The following is a 16,358-nucleotide window of genomic DNA, read 5'->3' as shown; positions in this document are numbered from 1 at the left end:
CCAAATTTCTAAATTTTCACAAGAGTAACTGATGAAAATTCACCATTCATTTTGTTGTGCTATTTGTCCTGGGTATATGTTCTCAAAAACTACTTTTGAGGCACTGTGCAAAGCTCTGAAGGGAAGATGCACCATATTGGACTTCAGATTTTGCTTGAATGGTTTGAGGGTGCCATGTCACATTGGAAGAGCCCCTGAGGTGCCAGAGCAGCAGGAATCCCCAATATGTGGTTATTTTAATAAAACTACACCTCTCAATGAATTTATCTAGGGGTGCAGTGAGCATGTTGACACATGTGCCTCACAGAAATTTATACCATTGGGTGGTGAACAAAACGGTAATTAGACCCACATCTGGGCGCTGCGGATTGGATGCTGCAGCTGTACGCAGCAAATACTGAACGTGGAAACATACCCTAAGGATAAGGACGTCCTCCGTGGTGCTGTCAGGATGAATTTCTGGAAACACAATTACCGGGGGGGGGGGGGGGATGTTACAGCACAGTGGATGGGATTATATGAAATCCCATCTCCACTATGCGTTCAAAGACGCAGGTGGCAGACTGCGTATACGCACATGCGGCGCGTCTTTATAGACCGCAGCATGTATTTATCTTGCAGAGACGCTCAGTCTCAGTAAGATAAATGTCACAGTCTATGTATAGGATGCGGTGATTCCGCATGGTTCAATTAACACATGCGGAATCACCGCGCGTACAAAAGCCAGCAGCGCTTTGGACGGAGCTGCATCCAAAGCGTTGCAAATACTGAACATGGAAACATACACCTCAGTGTTTTTCCTGTCCCAGTGAGGATAGGAATGATGAGAGCAAGCTCCTATCCCTGGCTGTACATGGCATACCAGTGTGGATCGGGGTATCCAGTCTCTACCTTCCCGCTGTCAAGTAGTCTGAAGCCAAAACCCTCTGATGGGTGGGTCCCTCAGCCTGTCTCAGTGAGAGCTGCTCATGGGTTGTGAGCCTCCGGGCACGCTGAATCCCTGTGGCAACGTCATATCTGCGGGCCAGGAAGTGGCACTTCCGGGTCGCGACCAGTGTGCGCAGTTGAACGCAGGAAGGAGGATCCAGTGAGGACATGCGAGCGGCGGAATCCCGATGGTATCTTTTAGATAGGATCCTAAAAACCTATGTATGCTCTACTGTATGCTTAGACATGGTGGAGGATTCTGCAAGAACTGAGCTTGGCTTGGAACAGAGCCAGGAGCACGTGAGTAAGCTTGTAAAAGACACCCACTTTAAGCCCTCACCCAAAACATAGAAACACATGGCATCTACTCGGTGTATTCTGGGGGGGATGGTGGGACACCTGCCACAGCAACTCCTAAAAAGGATAGCAAGAAGTCAGGAAAGGGTAAAGATGTGCTATCTGTAACATCAAACTACCGGACACCTGGCAGAAGCACCTATTAATAGAGCAGACTGCTTGGCTATCGGACATGAGGTCCACAATCAGAGAAGAGGTCCAGGCCTCGATTTCAGGGCTAGTCCAGGTGCATGCCTCACTGCCCGGCCCGGTTCAGAAGCGTCCTCTGAAGAGACGATGTCGGATGAACCCAACCAGGAAAAAGGGACCGACCCACCAGAGGGAGGGAAAAGATCTTTTTTTTTTCCTCCGAGTTCACAGACGAACTTTTCCGTGCAGTAAGGAATACCATGCAGGTGGAGGAAACCCCCAAACCCCTCTCCGTACAGGACGAGATGTTTGGAGGGTTACGGTCCCAGAGGAAGAGAGTCTTCCCGGTCAACAGCCACATTTGCTCAATGATCATGGAAGAGTAGGAGGATGCGGAAAAGAGACTGGTTATTCTCAGAGACTTCAAACTTTGCCTTCCCTTTGAGCCAGAGGACATCAAAACCTGGGAAGACATACCTAAGATCGATTTTCCAGTTGCCAAGGTGGTGAAGAGGACCTCAATACTGTTCGATGACTCCTCCAACCTGAAAGAACCCAAGGATAGGAAGGCAGACGGCCTGCTAAAGAGAACCTGGGAACCCTCGGCAGTCATAATTTGGCATAACATCGCAGCAACTTCGGTGGCTCAATCTATGCATTTATGGGTTGATGACTTGGAGGAACACCTGAGATACAAGACCCCCAGGGACACCATCCTGAAATCCCTTCCCCTCCTGAAGCTAGCGACCGGATTCTTGGCTGATGCATGAGCAGAATGTGTTAAGATTTGCAGCCAGGAATGGGTCCTTATCCAATGTCGCCCAGAGAGCTAACTGGCTAAAAGCATGGTCAGGGGACACACAGTCCAAAAACAAGCTGTGTTCCATTCCCTTCTCAGGTATTAAAGTATTTGGGCCTGTACTAGACGATATCCTAGAAAAGGCATTAGACAAAAATAAAGGGTTCCGCAAGGAGACACCAAAGAAATATCAGCCCTTTCGTAAGCCCAAACAAAGCCAGAGGTGAGGCTATAAAGGAAAGGGCAAAACAGGCAGATGGAGCTACCTCAAGGGAGGTAGGGGTAAGGACTCCATTTTTAGTTCAGGCTCAGGTAGAAAGTGATGGCGTGAGAGTGGGGGGACAGCTAGGCCAATTACTGGGGGGCTGGCAGGAGATATCAGGAAACCCAACTCCCCCCAGTGTGGTTCATCATAAACTCCCACCTTCAGTCAGCCATTTCCCCCATGTGCACAGATGTACAGGATCTCCTAAAGATCGGGGCAGTAGTCCCGGTGCGCAAAAGGAAAAGTGCAAGGGCCATTACTCCAGTCTCTTCTCGGTAAAAAAAAAAAACCCTCAGGAGAGAGCAGGTCAATTATAACTTTAAAGAGCCTGAACCGCTGCATAAAATACAAAAAGTTCCAAGATGGGAGTCCATCAGATCTACAATTCCCCTTAGATGGGAATGCGGTGATGTGTACCCTAGACTTAACACGTACCAGCACGTTCTCGTCTGTGCTTAATTTCAGGGATACCTAAAGTTTGCTCTGACGGTCCAGGGGAAGAGTCCGTCATTACCAGTTCCATTGTCTTCCCTTTGGTCTAGCTTCAGCACCCAGGGTATTCATCAAGCTAGTGGCAGAGTTAGTCGCCTATCTAAGGAAACTGGATATCATCATAGTTCCCTACCTAAACGACTTCCGGATCATAGCCAGCTCCAAGGAACAACTCATGGAGCACTACAAGACCTCGATTTCCACACTTCAGAGGCTGGGATGGGTCACAAATTGGGAGAAGTCGGATCTCTTTCCAGAATCCAGTAAGAGATTCCTAGGGTTTCTTCTAGACTCCCAACTAAGAACATGTTTCTTACCAGAAGAAAAGCAGATAGCTATGAGGGGAAAAAAAATCCACCAATTTATGGGAAGCCGCTGCTCCATCAGAGAAGCTAGGACTGATTATCTCTTGTATCCCCTGCATACGGTGGAGACAGTTCCACTCACGGGAACTCCAGGGCACAGTTCTATCTGCCTGGGACAAGCGTCAATGGAATGGACACCGATACCCCTATCCCTCCTGGTGAGAGAATCTCTACGATGGTGGACCACTATGGAAAACCTCCAGGTGGGCGTTCCCTGGATAATTTCCCCTTGCACCGTGATCACCTCCGACAAGTTAACTGGGCTGGGGCAGCCATTCGGAAGGAAGATACTCCCATCGAGAGTGGAGTCCGGAGATGGGATCCAAATCCTCGAACTTCAGGGAACTGCATGTAGTATGGAAGGTGCTACTAGAGGTCAAGTAGACTGTCAGGGGCAGACATGTAAAGATCCTGTCTGACAACACAACAACGGTGGCGTTCTTTCGCCATCAAAGGGGGGGGGGGGGGCTGAAACATCCTGCCCTGCAAGACCTAGTAAGGAAGATTTTCAAATGGGCAGAAAAGACGGTGGTATCCGTCTCTGCAGTACACCTGGAAGGATCCAGGAACCAGGTGGCAGACTTCTTGAGCAGGCAGAAGATATCCCCGTCGGAGTAGGAACTGAACGAGGAAGTGTCCGGCATGCTGTGTCAACGCTGGGGGTTCCACGAGTGGATCTATTCACTTTCAGAGAAAACCCCCTAGACGGTCCAGTGGGGGGGGTCGATGCATTCCCAACAATGGGGAGAGAAGCTTTCCTACGCATTTCCCCCTCTTCCTCTGGTTTTGAGAGTACTGAGGAAAGTACAGGAAGAAAGGGAAAAGATCATCTTGGTGGAGCCCTTCTGGCTCAAGAGATGGTTCCTCTGCTAAGATGGCTATCAGCATGGATCCTGAGGATTGTCCAACGATGTGATATCTACCCTTCAAGCAAACCGGAAACCTGCAACCTCTGCTAGATATATATATATATATATACACACTCACCGGCCACTTTATTAGGTACACCTGTCCAACTTCTTGTTAACACTTAATTTCTAATCAGCCAATCACATGGCGGCAACTCAGTGCATTTAGGCATGTAGACATGGTCAAGACAATCTCCTGCAGTTCAAACCGAGCATCAGTATGGGGAAGAAAGGTGATTTGAGTGCCTTTGAACGTGGCATGGTTGTTGGTGCCAGAAGGGCTGGTCTGAGTATTTCAGAAACTGCTGATCTACTGGGATTTTCACGCACAACCATCTCTAGGGTTTACAGAGAATGGTCCGAAAAAGAAAAAAAATCCAGTGAGCGGCAGTTCTGTGGGCAGAAATGCCTTGTTGATGCCAGAGGTCAGAGGAGAATGGGCAGACTGGTTCGAGCTGATAGAAAGGCAACAGTGACTCAAATCGCCACCCGTTACAACCAAGGTAGGCCTAAGAGCATCTCTGAACGCACAGTGCGTCGAACTTTGAGGCAGATGGGCTACACCAGCAGAAGACCACACCGGGTACCACTCCTTTCAGCTAAGAACAGGAAACTGAGGCTACAATTTGTACAAGCTCATCGAAATTGGACAGTAGAAGATTGGAAAAACGTTGCTTGGTCTGATGAGTCTCGATTTCTGCTGCGACATTCGGATGGTAGGGTCAGAATTTGGCGTAAACAACATGAAAGCATGGATCCATCCTGCCTTGTATGGAGCATCTTTGGGATGTGCAGCCGACAAATCTGCGGCAACTGTGTGATGCCATCATGTCAATATGGACCAAAATCTCTGAGGAATGCTTCCAGCACCTTGTTGAATCTATGCCACAAAGAATTGAGGCAGTTCTGAAGGCAAAAGGGGGTCCAACCCGTTACTAGCATGGTGTACCTAATAAAGTGGCCGGTGAGTGTGTGTGTGTATATATATATATATATATATATATATATATATATATATATATATATATATATATATATATATATATATATATAGTAAGATTTAGAAGTGCTTCTGCATTTACTGCAGGGAGTCATCGGTAGATACATCTCACCTGGACATTCCCAAAATTCTTCAGTTACTGCAGAGTTTTCAACAAGGGTCTTAGACCAAGTACTCGAAGGGTACATATTTCAGCCCTTAGGGGAGAGTCGTAAAATACGCTATCTACCCACCCCTGGATAGCTAGGTTCTCCAGAGCTACACAGAGGCTGAGGCCTTGGGATCTAAACCTGTTGCTCAAAGCACTTTGTAAACATCCATATGAACCAGTAAATGATATGTACATTAGTAGGCTCATTTAAAACGGCTTTCCTAGTAGCGATTACATTGGCCAAAAGAATAGGGGAATTGAAGGCCCTATCTATAAGGGACACATTTACGGATATTTGAGGACCGACTGGTCTTGAGGCTCGACCCAGCGTTCCTCCCTAATGTAGTATTAACCCCAAACATGAACCAGGAAGTCGGTCTCCCCTCCTTTTGCCAGCACCCGAGAAACCCTAAGGAACAATCACTTTCATTGTCTAGATGTTAGGAAAACAGTTCTCCACTACTTAAGATGCAACTAGAGACTGGAGACAGGACACAAACTTATTCATGCAATTTGGGCAGGTCAAATAGAGGAAAGAGAGCGGCAAAATAAACAATAGCTAGGTGGATCAGGTTCACAATTGGTCTGGCCTACGAGGCTAAGGGAAGGTCTCCCCCAGAAACTCTTAGTGCCCATTCAACTAGGTCCATTGCTACCTCATGGGCAGAGAAAGGTGGGGCACCAGTGGATCAGATATGTAGGGCGGCAACATGGTCAAATCTGAATACCTGCTTGAGACATTACAAGCTAGATGTACTCTCGGGACAAGTGGCCTTCGGTAGGGCGGTTCTTCATGCAGTGGTCCCACCCTAGATCACCAATCTTTGGAAATCTCCATGGTGCAGTCAGGATTGATGACCTGGAAAGCGGCAATAAGACCTACCGGAAATTGTGTTTTCATGAATCCATCATTACAGCATGGCTAATCCCTCCCTTCTGAGAAATTCTATACTAATGTGACCGGCTAGTACCCTCCCTTCTGAGAAATTCTATACTAATGTGACGTAACGTTTGTATAAAGAATACATTTTTGTTGCATCGATCCTGGTGTGGTACTTAGAAAAGACACTGAGGAGTGGAGATGGGACTGTCTTTTTAACCTCTCGTTTTTTTCCTGGCCGAGTAAGGATAAGAAGGATGTCCTCCATGGTGCCATAAGGATTGATGATCTGGAAAGAATAATTAAATTTGTACTGCTAAAATGTTGTTTTAGCCCCAAATTTTTATAAGGGCTGAAAGGAAAAAAAAATGGACCTCTCAGTTCAGCAGAATCCATCTATTTACAAACTACACCTCTCAAACTCATCCAAGGGCGGTTTCACACATCCTGTTATTTCCGGTACCGGAGACATCGGTGTCCGTATGTTTACTATGTGCCGCATCAGTACTACATGGACAGCCGCCAGGGAAGTAGCGCTACTGTAAGGCTACGTTCACATTAGCGTTGCGTCAGGCGCAGCCGCGGCGACGCATGCGTCATGCGCACCTATATTTAACATGGGGGGCGCATGGACATGCGTTGCACTTGCGTTTTGTGACGCATGCGTCAGGGCGCAGAGGACGCTGCATGATGCAGTTTTTTCTGCGCCAAAAAACATGCAAAAGTGGACGCATGCGTCACAAAACGCTGCGTTGTGCATGCTTTTACATTTGCGTTGTGCGTTGCTTCGCCGACGCTGCACCGCACAACGCAAATGTGAACGTAGCCTAAGCGCTGCTCCCTAGCGGCTGGTGCTGAACTCTGCTCTCATCCATTCTCCCCTGCTCTACCGGCGAGCAGGGGAGAATTAATGAAGAACCTGATGTGAGGTCCCCCTATGTTATTAAACCAACCAGGCAAAACTCACAGGTGCAGGCTGGTAAGGCGCCATTGATATGGGGCCCTCCCAGCCTTAAAAAAGCACATCTATTAGACGTGCCAAATCTGAAGCTTTGCCCGGTTCTTCCCACTTGCCCTGTAGCGGTGGCAAGCGGAGTAATGAGGGATTAACCCCTTCCCGACATTTGACGTACTATCCCGTCGAGGTGGGGTGGGCCCGTATGACCGCCGACGGGATAGTACGTCATAGCCGATCGGCCGCGCTCACGGGGGGAGCGCGGCCGATCGCGGCCGGGTGTCGGCTGCATATCGCAGCTGACATCCGGCACTATGTGCCAGGAGCGGTCACGGACCGCCCCCGGCACATTAACCCCCGGCACACCGCGATCAAACATGATCGCGATGTGCCGGCGATGCAGGGAAGCATCGCGCAGGGAGGGGGCTCCCTGCGGGCTTCCCTGAGCCCCCCGCAGCAACGCGATGTGATCGCGTTGCTGCGAGGGTCTTACCTCCCTCCCTGCCTGCTCCAGACCCGGATCCAAGATGGCCGCGGATCCGGGTCCTGCAGGGAGGGAGGTGGCTTCACAGACGCCTGCTCAGAGCAGGCACTGTGAAGCAGCCTGTACTTCTCGCAGATCGGTGATCTGTCAGAGTGCTATGCAAACTGACAGATCACCGATCTGTATTGTCCCCCCCTGGGGCAAAGTAAAAAAGTAAAAAAAAAAATTTCCAAATGTGTAAAAAAAAATAAAAAAAAAATATTCCAAAATAATGAAAAAAAAAAAAAAAAATTATTCCCATAAATACATTTCTTTATCTAAATTAAAAAAAAAAAACAATAAAAGTACACATATTTAGTATCGCCACGTCCGTAATGACCCAACCTATAAAACTGCCACACTAGTTAACCCCTTCAGTAAACACCGTAAGAAAAAAAAAAAAAAAACGAGGCAAAAAACAACGCTTTATTACCATACCGCCGAACAAAAAGTGGAATAACACGCGATCAAAAAGACAGATATAAATATCCATGGTACCGCTGAAAACGTCATCTTGTCCCGCAAAAAACAAGCCGCCATACAGCATCATCAGCAAAAAAATAAAAAAGTTATAGTCCTGAGAATAAAGCGATACCAAAATAATTATTTTTTCTATAAAATAGTTTTTATCGTATAAAAGCGCCAAAACATAAAAAAATGATATAAATGAGATATCGCTGTAATCATACTGACCCGACGAATAAAACTGCTTTATCAATTTTACCAAACCCGGAACGGTATAAACGCCTCTCCCAAAAGAAATTCATGAATAGCAGGTTTTTGGTCATTCTGCCTCACAAAAATCGGAATAAAAAGCGATCAAAAACGGTCACGTGTCCGAAAATGTTACCAATAAAAACGTCAACTCGTCCCGCAAAAAACAAGACCTCACATGACTCTGTGGAGCAAATGTGGAAAAATTATAGGTCTCAAAATGTGGAGACGCAAAAACTTTTTTGCTATAAAAAGCGTCGCTGGTTTCACACTTGCGTTTTTGTCTGCAGCATTTTTTGCACAAAAAAACGCATGCGTTTTTTCCCTATATTTAACATTGAAAACGCATGCGGTTTTTTTGTACGCGTTTGGTCGCGTTTTCAAACGCATGCGGTTTTTTTCTGCATGCGTTCATTTTCAGAAATACAACCTGCAGTATTTTCTTGCGTTTTTAAGCACATGCGTTTGTTTGCGTTAAAAACGCATGCATTTTTATCGAAAAAAACAGAAAACACACTGAAAAGCCACCCACCACCATCAAGGTGATAAAGGGATCCAAACCCTAACCCTAACTCTACCCCTAACCTCACCCCTAACCGTTTAATGAACATTTTCTGACAGTCATAGTGCCACGTATTTCAGTGCCACGTATTTCAGTGCCACGTATTTCAGTGCCACGTATTTCAGTGCCATGTATTTCAGTGCCACGTATCACGTATTTCAGTGCCACGTGTTTCAGTGCCACGTGTTTCAGTGCCACGTATCACGTATTTCAGTGCCACATATTTTAGTACCACGTATTTTAGTACCACGTATTTCAGTTGCACGTATTTCAGTGCCACGTATTTCAGTGCCACGTATTTCAGTGCCACGTATCACGTATTTCAGTGCCACGTGTTTCAGTGCCACGTATTTAAGTGCCACGTATCACATATTTCAGTGCCACGTATTTCAGTGCCACGTATTTCAGTGCCACGTATTTCAGTGCCACATATCACATATTTCAGTGCCACGTATTTCAGTGCCACGTATTTCAGTGCCACGTATTTCAGTGCCACGTATTTCAGTGCCACGTATTTCAGTGCCACGTATTTCAGTGCCACGTATTTCAGTGCCACGTATTTCAGTGCCACGTATCACGTATTTCAGTGCCACGTATTTCAGTGCCACGTATTTCAGTGCCACGTATTTCAGTGCCACGTATTTCAGTGCCACGTATTTCAGTGCCACGTATTTCAGTGCCACGTATTTCAGTGCCACATATCACATATTTCAGTGCCACTTATTTAAGTGCCACGTATTTCAGTGCCACGTATTTCAGTGCCACGTATTTCAGTGCCACGTATTTATGTGAATATCACTTATTTCAGTGCAACTTATTTAAGTGCCACGTATTTCAGTGCCACGTATTTCAGTGCCACGTATTTCAGTGCCACGTATTTCAGTGCCACGTATTTCAGTGCCACGTATTTCAGTGCCACGTATTTCAGTGCCACGTATTTCAGTGCCACGTATTTCAGTGCCACGTATCACGTATTTCAGTGCCACGTATTTCAGTGCCACGTGTTTCAGTGCCACGTATTTAAGTGCCACGTATCACGTATTTCAGTGCCACGTATTTCAGTGCCACGTATTTCAGTGCCACGTATTTCAGTCACGTTTAGGGTTAGGGGTAGGGTTAGGGTTAGGGCTAGGGTTGGAGGTAAAGTTAGGGTTGGGGCTAAAGTTAGGGTTGGGGCTAAAGTTAGGGTTAGGGTTTGGATTACATTTACGTTTGGATTAGGGTTGGGATTAGAATTATGGGTGTGTCAGGGCTAGGGGTGTGGTTAGGGTTACCGTTGGGATTAGGGTTAGGGGTGTGTTTGGGTTAGGGTTTCAGGTAGAATTGGGGGGTTTCCACTGTCCAGGCACATCAGGGGCTCTCCAAGCGCGACATGGCGTCCAATCTCAATTCCAGCCAATTCTGCGTTGAAAAAGTAAAACAGTGCTCCTTCCCTTCTGAGCTCTCCCGTGCGCCCAAAAAGGGGTTTACCCCAACATATGTGTTATCAGCGTACTCGGGACAAATTGAACAACAACTTCTGGGGTCCAAGTTCTCTTGTTATCCTTAGGAAAATAAAAATTTGGGGGGCTAAAAATCATTTTTGTGGGAAAAAAAAGATGTTTTATTTTCACGGCTCTGCATTATAAACTGTAGTGAAACACTTGGGGGTTCAAAGTTCTCACAACACATCTAGATAAGTTCCTTGGGAGGTCTAGTTTCCAATATGGGGTCACTTGTGGGGGGTTTGTACTGTTTGGGTACATCAGGGGCTCTGCAAATGCAACGTGACGCCTGCAGACCAATCCATTTAAGTCTGCATTCCAAATGGCGCTCCTTCCCTTCCGAGCTCTGTCATGCGCCCAAACAGTGGTTCCCCCCGACATATGGGGTATCAGCGTACTCAGGACAAATTGGACAACAACTTTTGGGGTCTAATTTATCCTGTTACCGTTGTGAAAATACAAAACTGGGGGCTAAAAAATCATTTTTGTGAAAAAAAAAAAAGAATTTTTATTTTCACGGCTTTGCGCTATAAACTTTAGTGAAACACTTGGGGGTTCAAAGTTCTCAAAACACATCTAGATAAGTTCCTTGGGAGGTCTAGTTTCCAATATGGGGTCACTTGTGGGGGGTTTGTACTGTTTGGGTACATCAGGGGCTCTGCAAATGCAACGTGACGGCTGCTGACCAATCCATTTAAGTCTGCATTCCAAATGGCGCTCCTTCCCTTCCGAGCTCTGTCATGCGCCCAAACAGTGGTTCCCCCCCACATATGGGGTATCAGCGTACTCAGGACAAATTGGAAAACAAATTTTGGGGTCCAATTTATTCTGTTACCCTTGCAAAAATACAAAGCTGGGGGCTAAAAAATCATTTTTGAGAAAAAAAAAAAAAATTATTTTCACGGCTCTGCGTTATAATCTATAGTGAAACACTTGGGGGTTCAAAGCTCTCAAAACACATCTAGATAAGTTCCTTAGGGGGTCTACTTTCCAAAATGGTGTCACTTGTAGGGAGTTTCAATGTTTAGGCACATCAGGGGCTCTCCAAACGCAACATGGCGTCCCATCTCAATTCCAGTCAATTTTGCATTGAAAAGTCAAATGGCGCTCCTTCCCTTCCAAGCTCTGCCATGCGCCCAAACAATGGTTTACACCCACATATGGGGTATCAGCGTACTCAGGACAAATTGCACAACATTTTTTGGGGTCCAATTTCTTCTCTTACCCTTGGGAAAATAAAAAATTGGGGGCGAAAAGATCATTTTTGTGAAAAAATATGATTTTTTATTTTTACGGCTCTGCATTATAAACTTCTGTGAAGCACTTGGTGGGTCAAAGTGCTCACCACACATCTAGATAAGTTCCTTAGGGGGTCTACTTTCCAAAATGGTGTCACTTGTAGGGAGTTTCAATGTTTAGGCACATCAGGGGCTCTCCAAACGCAACATGGCGTCCCATCTCAATTCCAGTCAATTTTGCATTGAAAAGTCAAATGGCGCTCCTTCCCTTCCAAGCTCTGCCATGCGCCTAAACAATGGTTTACACCCACATATGGGGTATCATCGTACTCAGGACAAATTGTACAACAACTTTGGGGGTCCATTTTCTCCTGTTACCCTTGGTAAAATAAAACAAATTGGAGCTGAAATAAATTTTGTGTGAAAAAAAGTTAAATGTTCATTTTTATTTAAACATTCCAAAAATTCCTGTGAAACACCTGAAGGGTTAATAAACTTCTTGAATGTGGTTTTGAGCACCTTGAGGGGTGCAGTTTTTAGAATGGTGTCACACTTGAGTATTTTCTATCATATAGACCCCTCAAAATGACTTCAAATGAGATGTGGTCCCTAAAAAAAAATGGTGTTGTAAAAATGAGAAATTGCTGGTCAACTTTTAACCCTTATAACTCCGTCACAAAAAAAAATTTTGGTTCCAAAATTGTACTGATGTAAAGTAGACATGTGGGAAATGTTACTTATTAAGTATTTTGCGTGACATATGTCTGTGATTTAAGGGCACAAAAATTCAAAGTTGGAAAATTGCAAAATTTTCAAAATTTTCGCCAAATTTCCATTTTTTTCACAAATAAACGCAAGTTATATCGAATAAATTTTACATTTATCATGAAGTACAATATGTCACGAGAAAACAATGTCAGAATCGCCAAGATCCGTCAAAGCGTTCCAGAGTTATAGCCTCATAAAGGGACAGTGGTCAGAATTGTAAAAATTGGCCCGGTCATTAACGTGCAAACCACCCTTGGGGGTGAAGGGGTTAAAGGAAACCTATCACCCCGTTTTTTTCGGTATGAGATAAAAATACTGTTAAATAGGGCCTGAGCTGTGCATTACAATAGTGTAGTTTGTGGACCCCGATTCCCCACCTATGCTGCCGAAATACGTTACCAAAGTAGTCATTTTCGCCTGTCAATCAGGCTGGTCAGGTCGGATGGGCGTGGCTTCTTCCCCCAGATATTGCGTAGTTTTCCGTTGGTGGCGTAGTGGTGTGCGCATGTCCAAGGTCCCCAATCCTGCACGGGGGGGTGAAAATAGCAGCGATGTCCGTTATTCCATTGGTGGTCGGTGGGCGCGGCCATCTTCCTTTGGCCGCGCGTGCGCAGAAGCGGCGCTCTGCTGGCCGCGGCTTCAGGAAAATGGCCACGGGATGCCGCGCGTGCGCAGATGGAGATCGCGGCGGCCATTTTCCTGAAGCCGCGGCCAGCAGAGCGCCGCTTCTGCGCACGCGCGGCCAAAGGAAGATGGCCGCGCCCACCGACCACCAATGGAATAACGGACATCGCTGCTATTTTCACCCCCCCGTGCAGGATTGGGGACGTTGGACATGCGCACACCACTACGCCACCAACGGAAAACTACGCAATATCTGGGGGAAGAAGCCACGCCCATCCGACCTGACCAGCCTGATTGACAGGCGAAAATGACTACTTTGGTAACGTATTTCGGCAGCATAGGTGGGGAATCGGGGTCCACAAACTACACTATTGTAATGCACAGCTCAGGCCATATTTAACAGTATTTTTATCTCATACCGAAAAAAACGGGGTGATAGGTTCCCTTTAATGTCACCTTGCTATTGTGACATTATGCCCGGCTTAGTAATGGAGAGGTGTCAATAAGATACCTATCCATTAATAATCCTATAGTTGGTAAAGGGTTAAATAAACACCACACAGTAAGAATAAAGAATTTTAATGTAATTATACACCACACAGTTTTGCCATCTTTATTATACTGTTAATCCAAGCGACGCCCTTGACCTCCTGTAAAAAAATAAAAACAACAAACCAACAATACACCATACCTGTCCGGCGTTAAGTCCCATGGTGTAATCCATATCTGGGGAATGTACAGTTTACAACCGGAGTGGTGCTAAGATGCGACCACTCCGGCTGTAAACTACTGGGGAATGAATGAGAAGCAGCGGGCATAGGCTCCGTAACTAGCAGTGACGTCACCGAGTCTGTGCTCGCTGCCGGCATGAACTCCTGTGACCTCAGGACCATGGGAGAGTGCAAGTGATGAGGTAGCGACAGTTCAAGCTCTGTCACAGTGACCTCAGTTGAATGGGTCTACGTGTGTCAAGTGTATCCAGTACGTGAGAAAACTGTCACGAAACGTACCGAAACAGTTACGTGTGAAACCGGCCTAAGGGTGTAGTGATCATATTGACACGACGAGTATGTCACAAAACGTTATACCATTGGTCAGTGAAGAAAAATTAAATACATTTATATCACAAAAATGTTGTTTTAGCCATAGATTTTACATTCTCACATGAAAAAAATAGGTAAAAATGGCACCAAAACTGATCAAAATTTCTGATAAACGTGGAAATACCACGTGACTTTACACTGCTGATTAGCCACAGCGAAACTCGAGAAGGACGGAGCGCACATTTTCCTAGAATAGCTGGTTGACTACATATACAGAGCCTCTAAGTGGTAGAAGAGCAGAAAAACACCCTCAAGCGACCCCATCTTGGAAATTATACCCCTCCTCCTGAAAAATATGTGGCCACTAAATGTGGTAAAGGCGGGGGTAGGTGATGAGTCATTTTCCAGAGTCTTTGTGCTATAAGTAACATGTGCGTCCCCTATATTTCCGTCAACGGAACTGGGTGGGGACTTGCTTTTCTTGTGGACTGAATTGAATCTTTTGTTGGGAACATTTTAAATCACATTTATCCTGAACGCCGCGGTGCATTTGTAACCCTGGATATAGCCTTAAAGCTACAAGTCTACAGTCATTCTATGTGACTAGACTTGTGATTCCTCACATCACACATACTGCTGTCAGAATTGGCTATTTGCCTACTTTGCTGCCAGTTCTGATGCCCAGAACCTGTTTGGGTCAGGCTGGAGTGACTCGAGTTAGATGTGCAGCATTGCTATCTGTTTGTCTGCAGTGTTAGATTTGTGGCCCAAAAATAATTTAACCCTTTCAAGAATGCCATCCGGTGTCCAATTTAATTACCATTTTTCTGAGAGTTGAACCATTTTTGCAGCTGCTTTTACATGTATTTGCATTAGGGCACCTGCTGAACTGTATTTTATTATTGTGGGTTTTTTTATTTTTGTTATACCTGTTAAAAAATAAATAAATAAATCAACGTTAGCATTGTACCCAGGTCACAGTAATTTTTCTGTAAAAAAAAAAAAAAAGGTTATACACAAGTTCCAAGTGACATATTCCATGTATGCAGACAAGAAAATTTAAGCTGTGATCAAAAATCCAGAATTTGTTTCTTCCAAATGGTGTCATGCAATCAATAATTCACAAGTCACTACATGGACACTCAGCAGAGGTAGTTCTGTAGAGACCCTCCCCTAACCCACAGTCACCCTGAGCTTTTAGTGGTCCCACTAGGAGTGGGCTACATGGTGACAAGTGTCTGCCCAGCCCTGTCAGATGCCTGGTCCTGCCTCATAACATGTCACCACATACAGCAGGTCACAGATGTGGTCAGCATGAAGCCCTGGCATCAGTCTGCATCTGGATGATGGCGCCAGTGCCCGTACAAGCCAGTGTGCAAGTGCCACAGGGGCTGCCCAATACACGCACGACCCTAACAGACCCTCACCCTGGCGGCGCCATATTGTGCTCGGGCTCCCTACAGCCAAGCAGGTAAATCGTGCATGGACGAACAAGTTTGGGGTCCCTGGACTGCAGAGAGGACTGTGCGCTCCGTCACCCGACTACAAGCTGCCCCTCCATACAGAGGAACGAGTCCAGGAGCGTGTATCGTTTGGCTAAACCGACTCCTACGATTAGGCGGGAAAACTGGCAATGATGGTGCTTTTACTACTTCACCAAAGGCCCCGTACGTGTACACCTGACCCACGCACACCCCACTCACACAGGGCACACTGTGACAATGACATACGTTACCTCACAGTGCAGCCTCCACGTAGCTCCAGCCAAGCGCAGCAGCTCCAGCCAAGCGCAACTCTCCAACCACCTGAACTGAGCTCCCGGCCAATGGCAGGAAACCATACACCGCACGTGATCTAGGCGGAGTATCCGTGACTGCTATGTGCGCAATGAAAGTAGTCCCTTGAGGGGAAGGATACGAACGAATGTGTTTCTGCTCTCCGTCCTCACCCTGGTGCAGTCGGAACTATGCTTCTTCCACAAATATGTGCCCGTGGCAAAGGGGCATTAGGCGGCCATATGGTGTACCACGCCATAGCTGGCAGGGAGAGAGAGTTTTAGTGATAATAAGCTATGAGCCCGCACACACAAACAAAATTTGTGGCTAGCACACAATCTCGATGGTAAAAATGTAGATTATATTTTCTTCACTGACCAATGATATGAAATTCTGGGA

General features: G+C 46.1%; 1 protein-coding gene across 3 annotated transcripts in view; it reads right to left on the bottom strand.

Annotated features, from left to right (window-relative positions):
* ADAD1 (adenosine deaminase domain containing 1) overlaps nt 1-16,147 on the bottom strand; it is a 245,787-nt gene extending 229,640 nt beyond the window's left edge. The window contains exon 1 of one of the 3 annotated variants that reach the window (XM_077279075.1): nt 15,920-16,147. The gene's annotated coding sequence lies outside the window, so the exon portion shown is untranslated. The remainder of the gene's footprint in view (nt 1-15,919) is intronic. The other 2 variants (XM_077279073.1, XM_077279069.1) reach the window with 2 other exon arrangements.
* Nucleotides 16,148-16,358: the final 211 nt, after the last annotated feature.

Source organism: Ranitomeya variabilis, chromosome 1, assembly GCF_051348905.1.
Source record: "Ranitomeya variabilis isolate aRanVar5 chromosome 1, aRanVar5.hap1, whole genome shotgun sequence".
NCBI lineage: Eukaryota > Metazoa > Chordata > Amphibia > Anura > Dendrobatidae > Ranitomeya > Ranitomeya variabilis.
The sequence above is the reverse complement of the archived record's forward strand: the minus strand, read 5'-3'. Positions and strand labels throughout refer to the sequence as shown.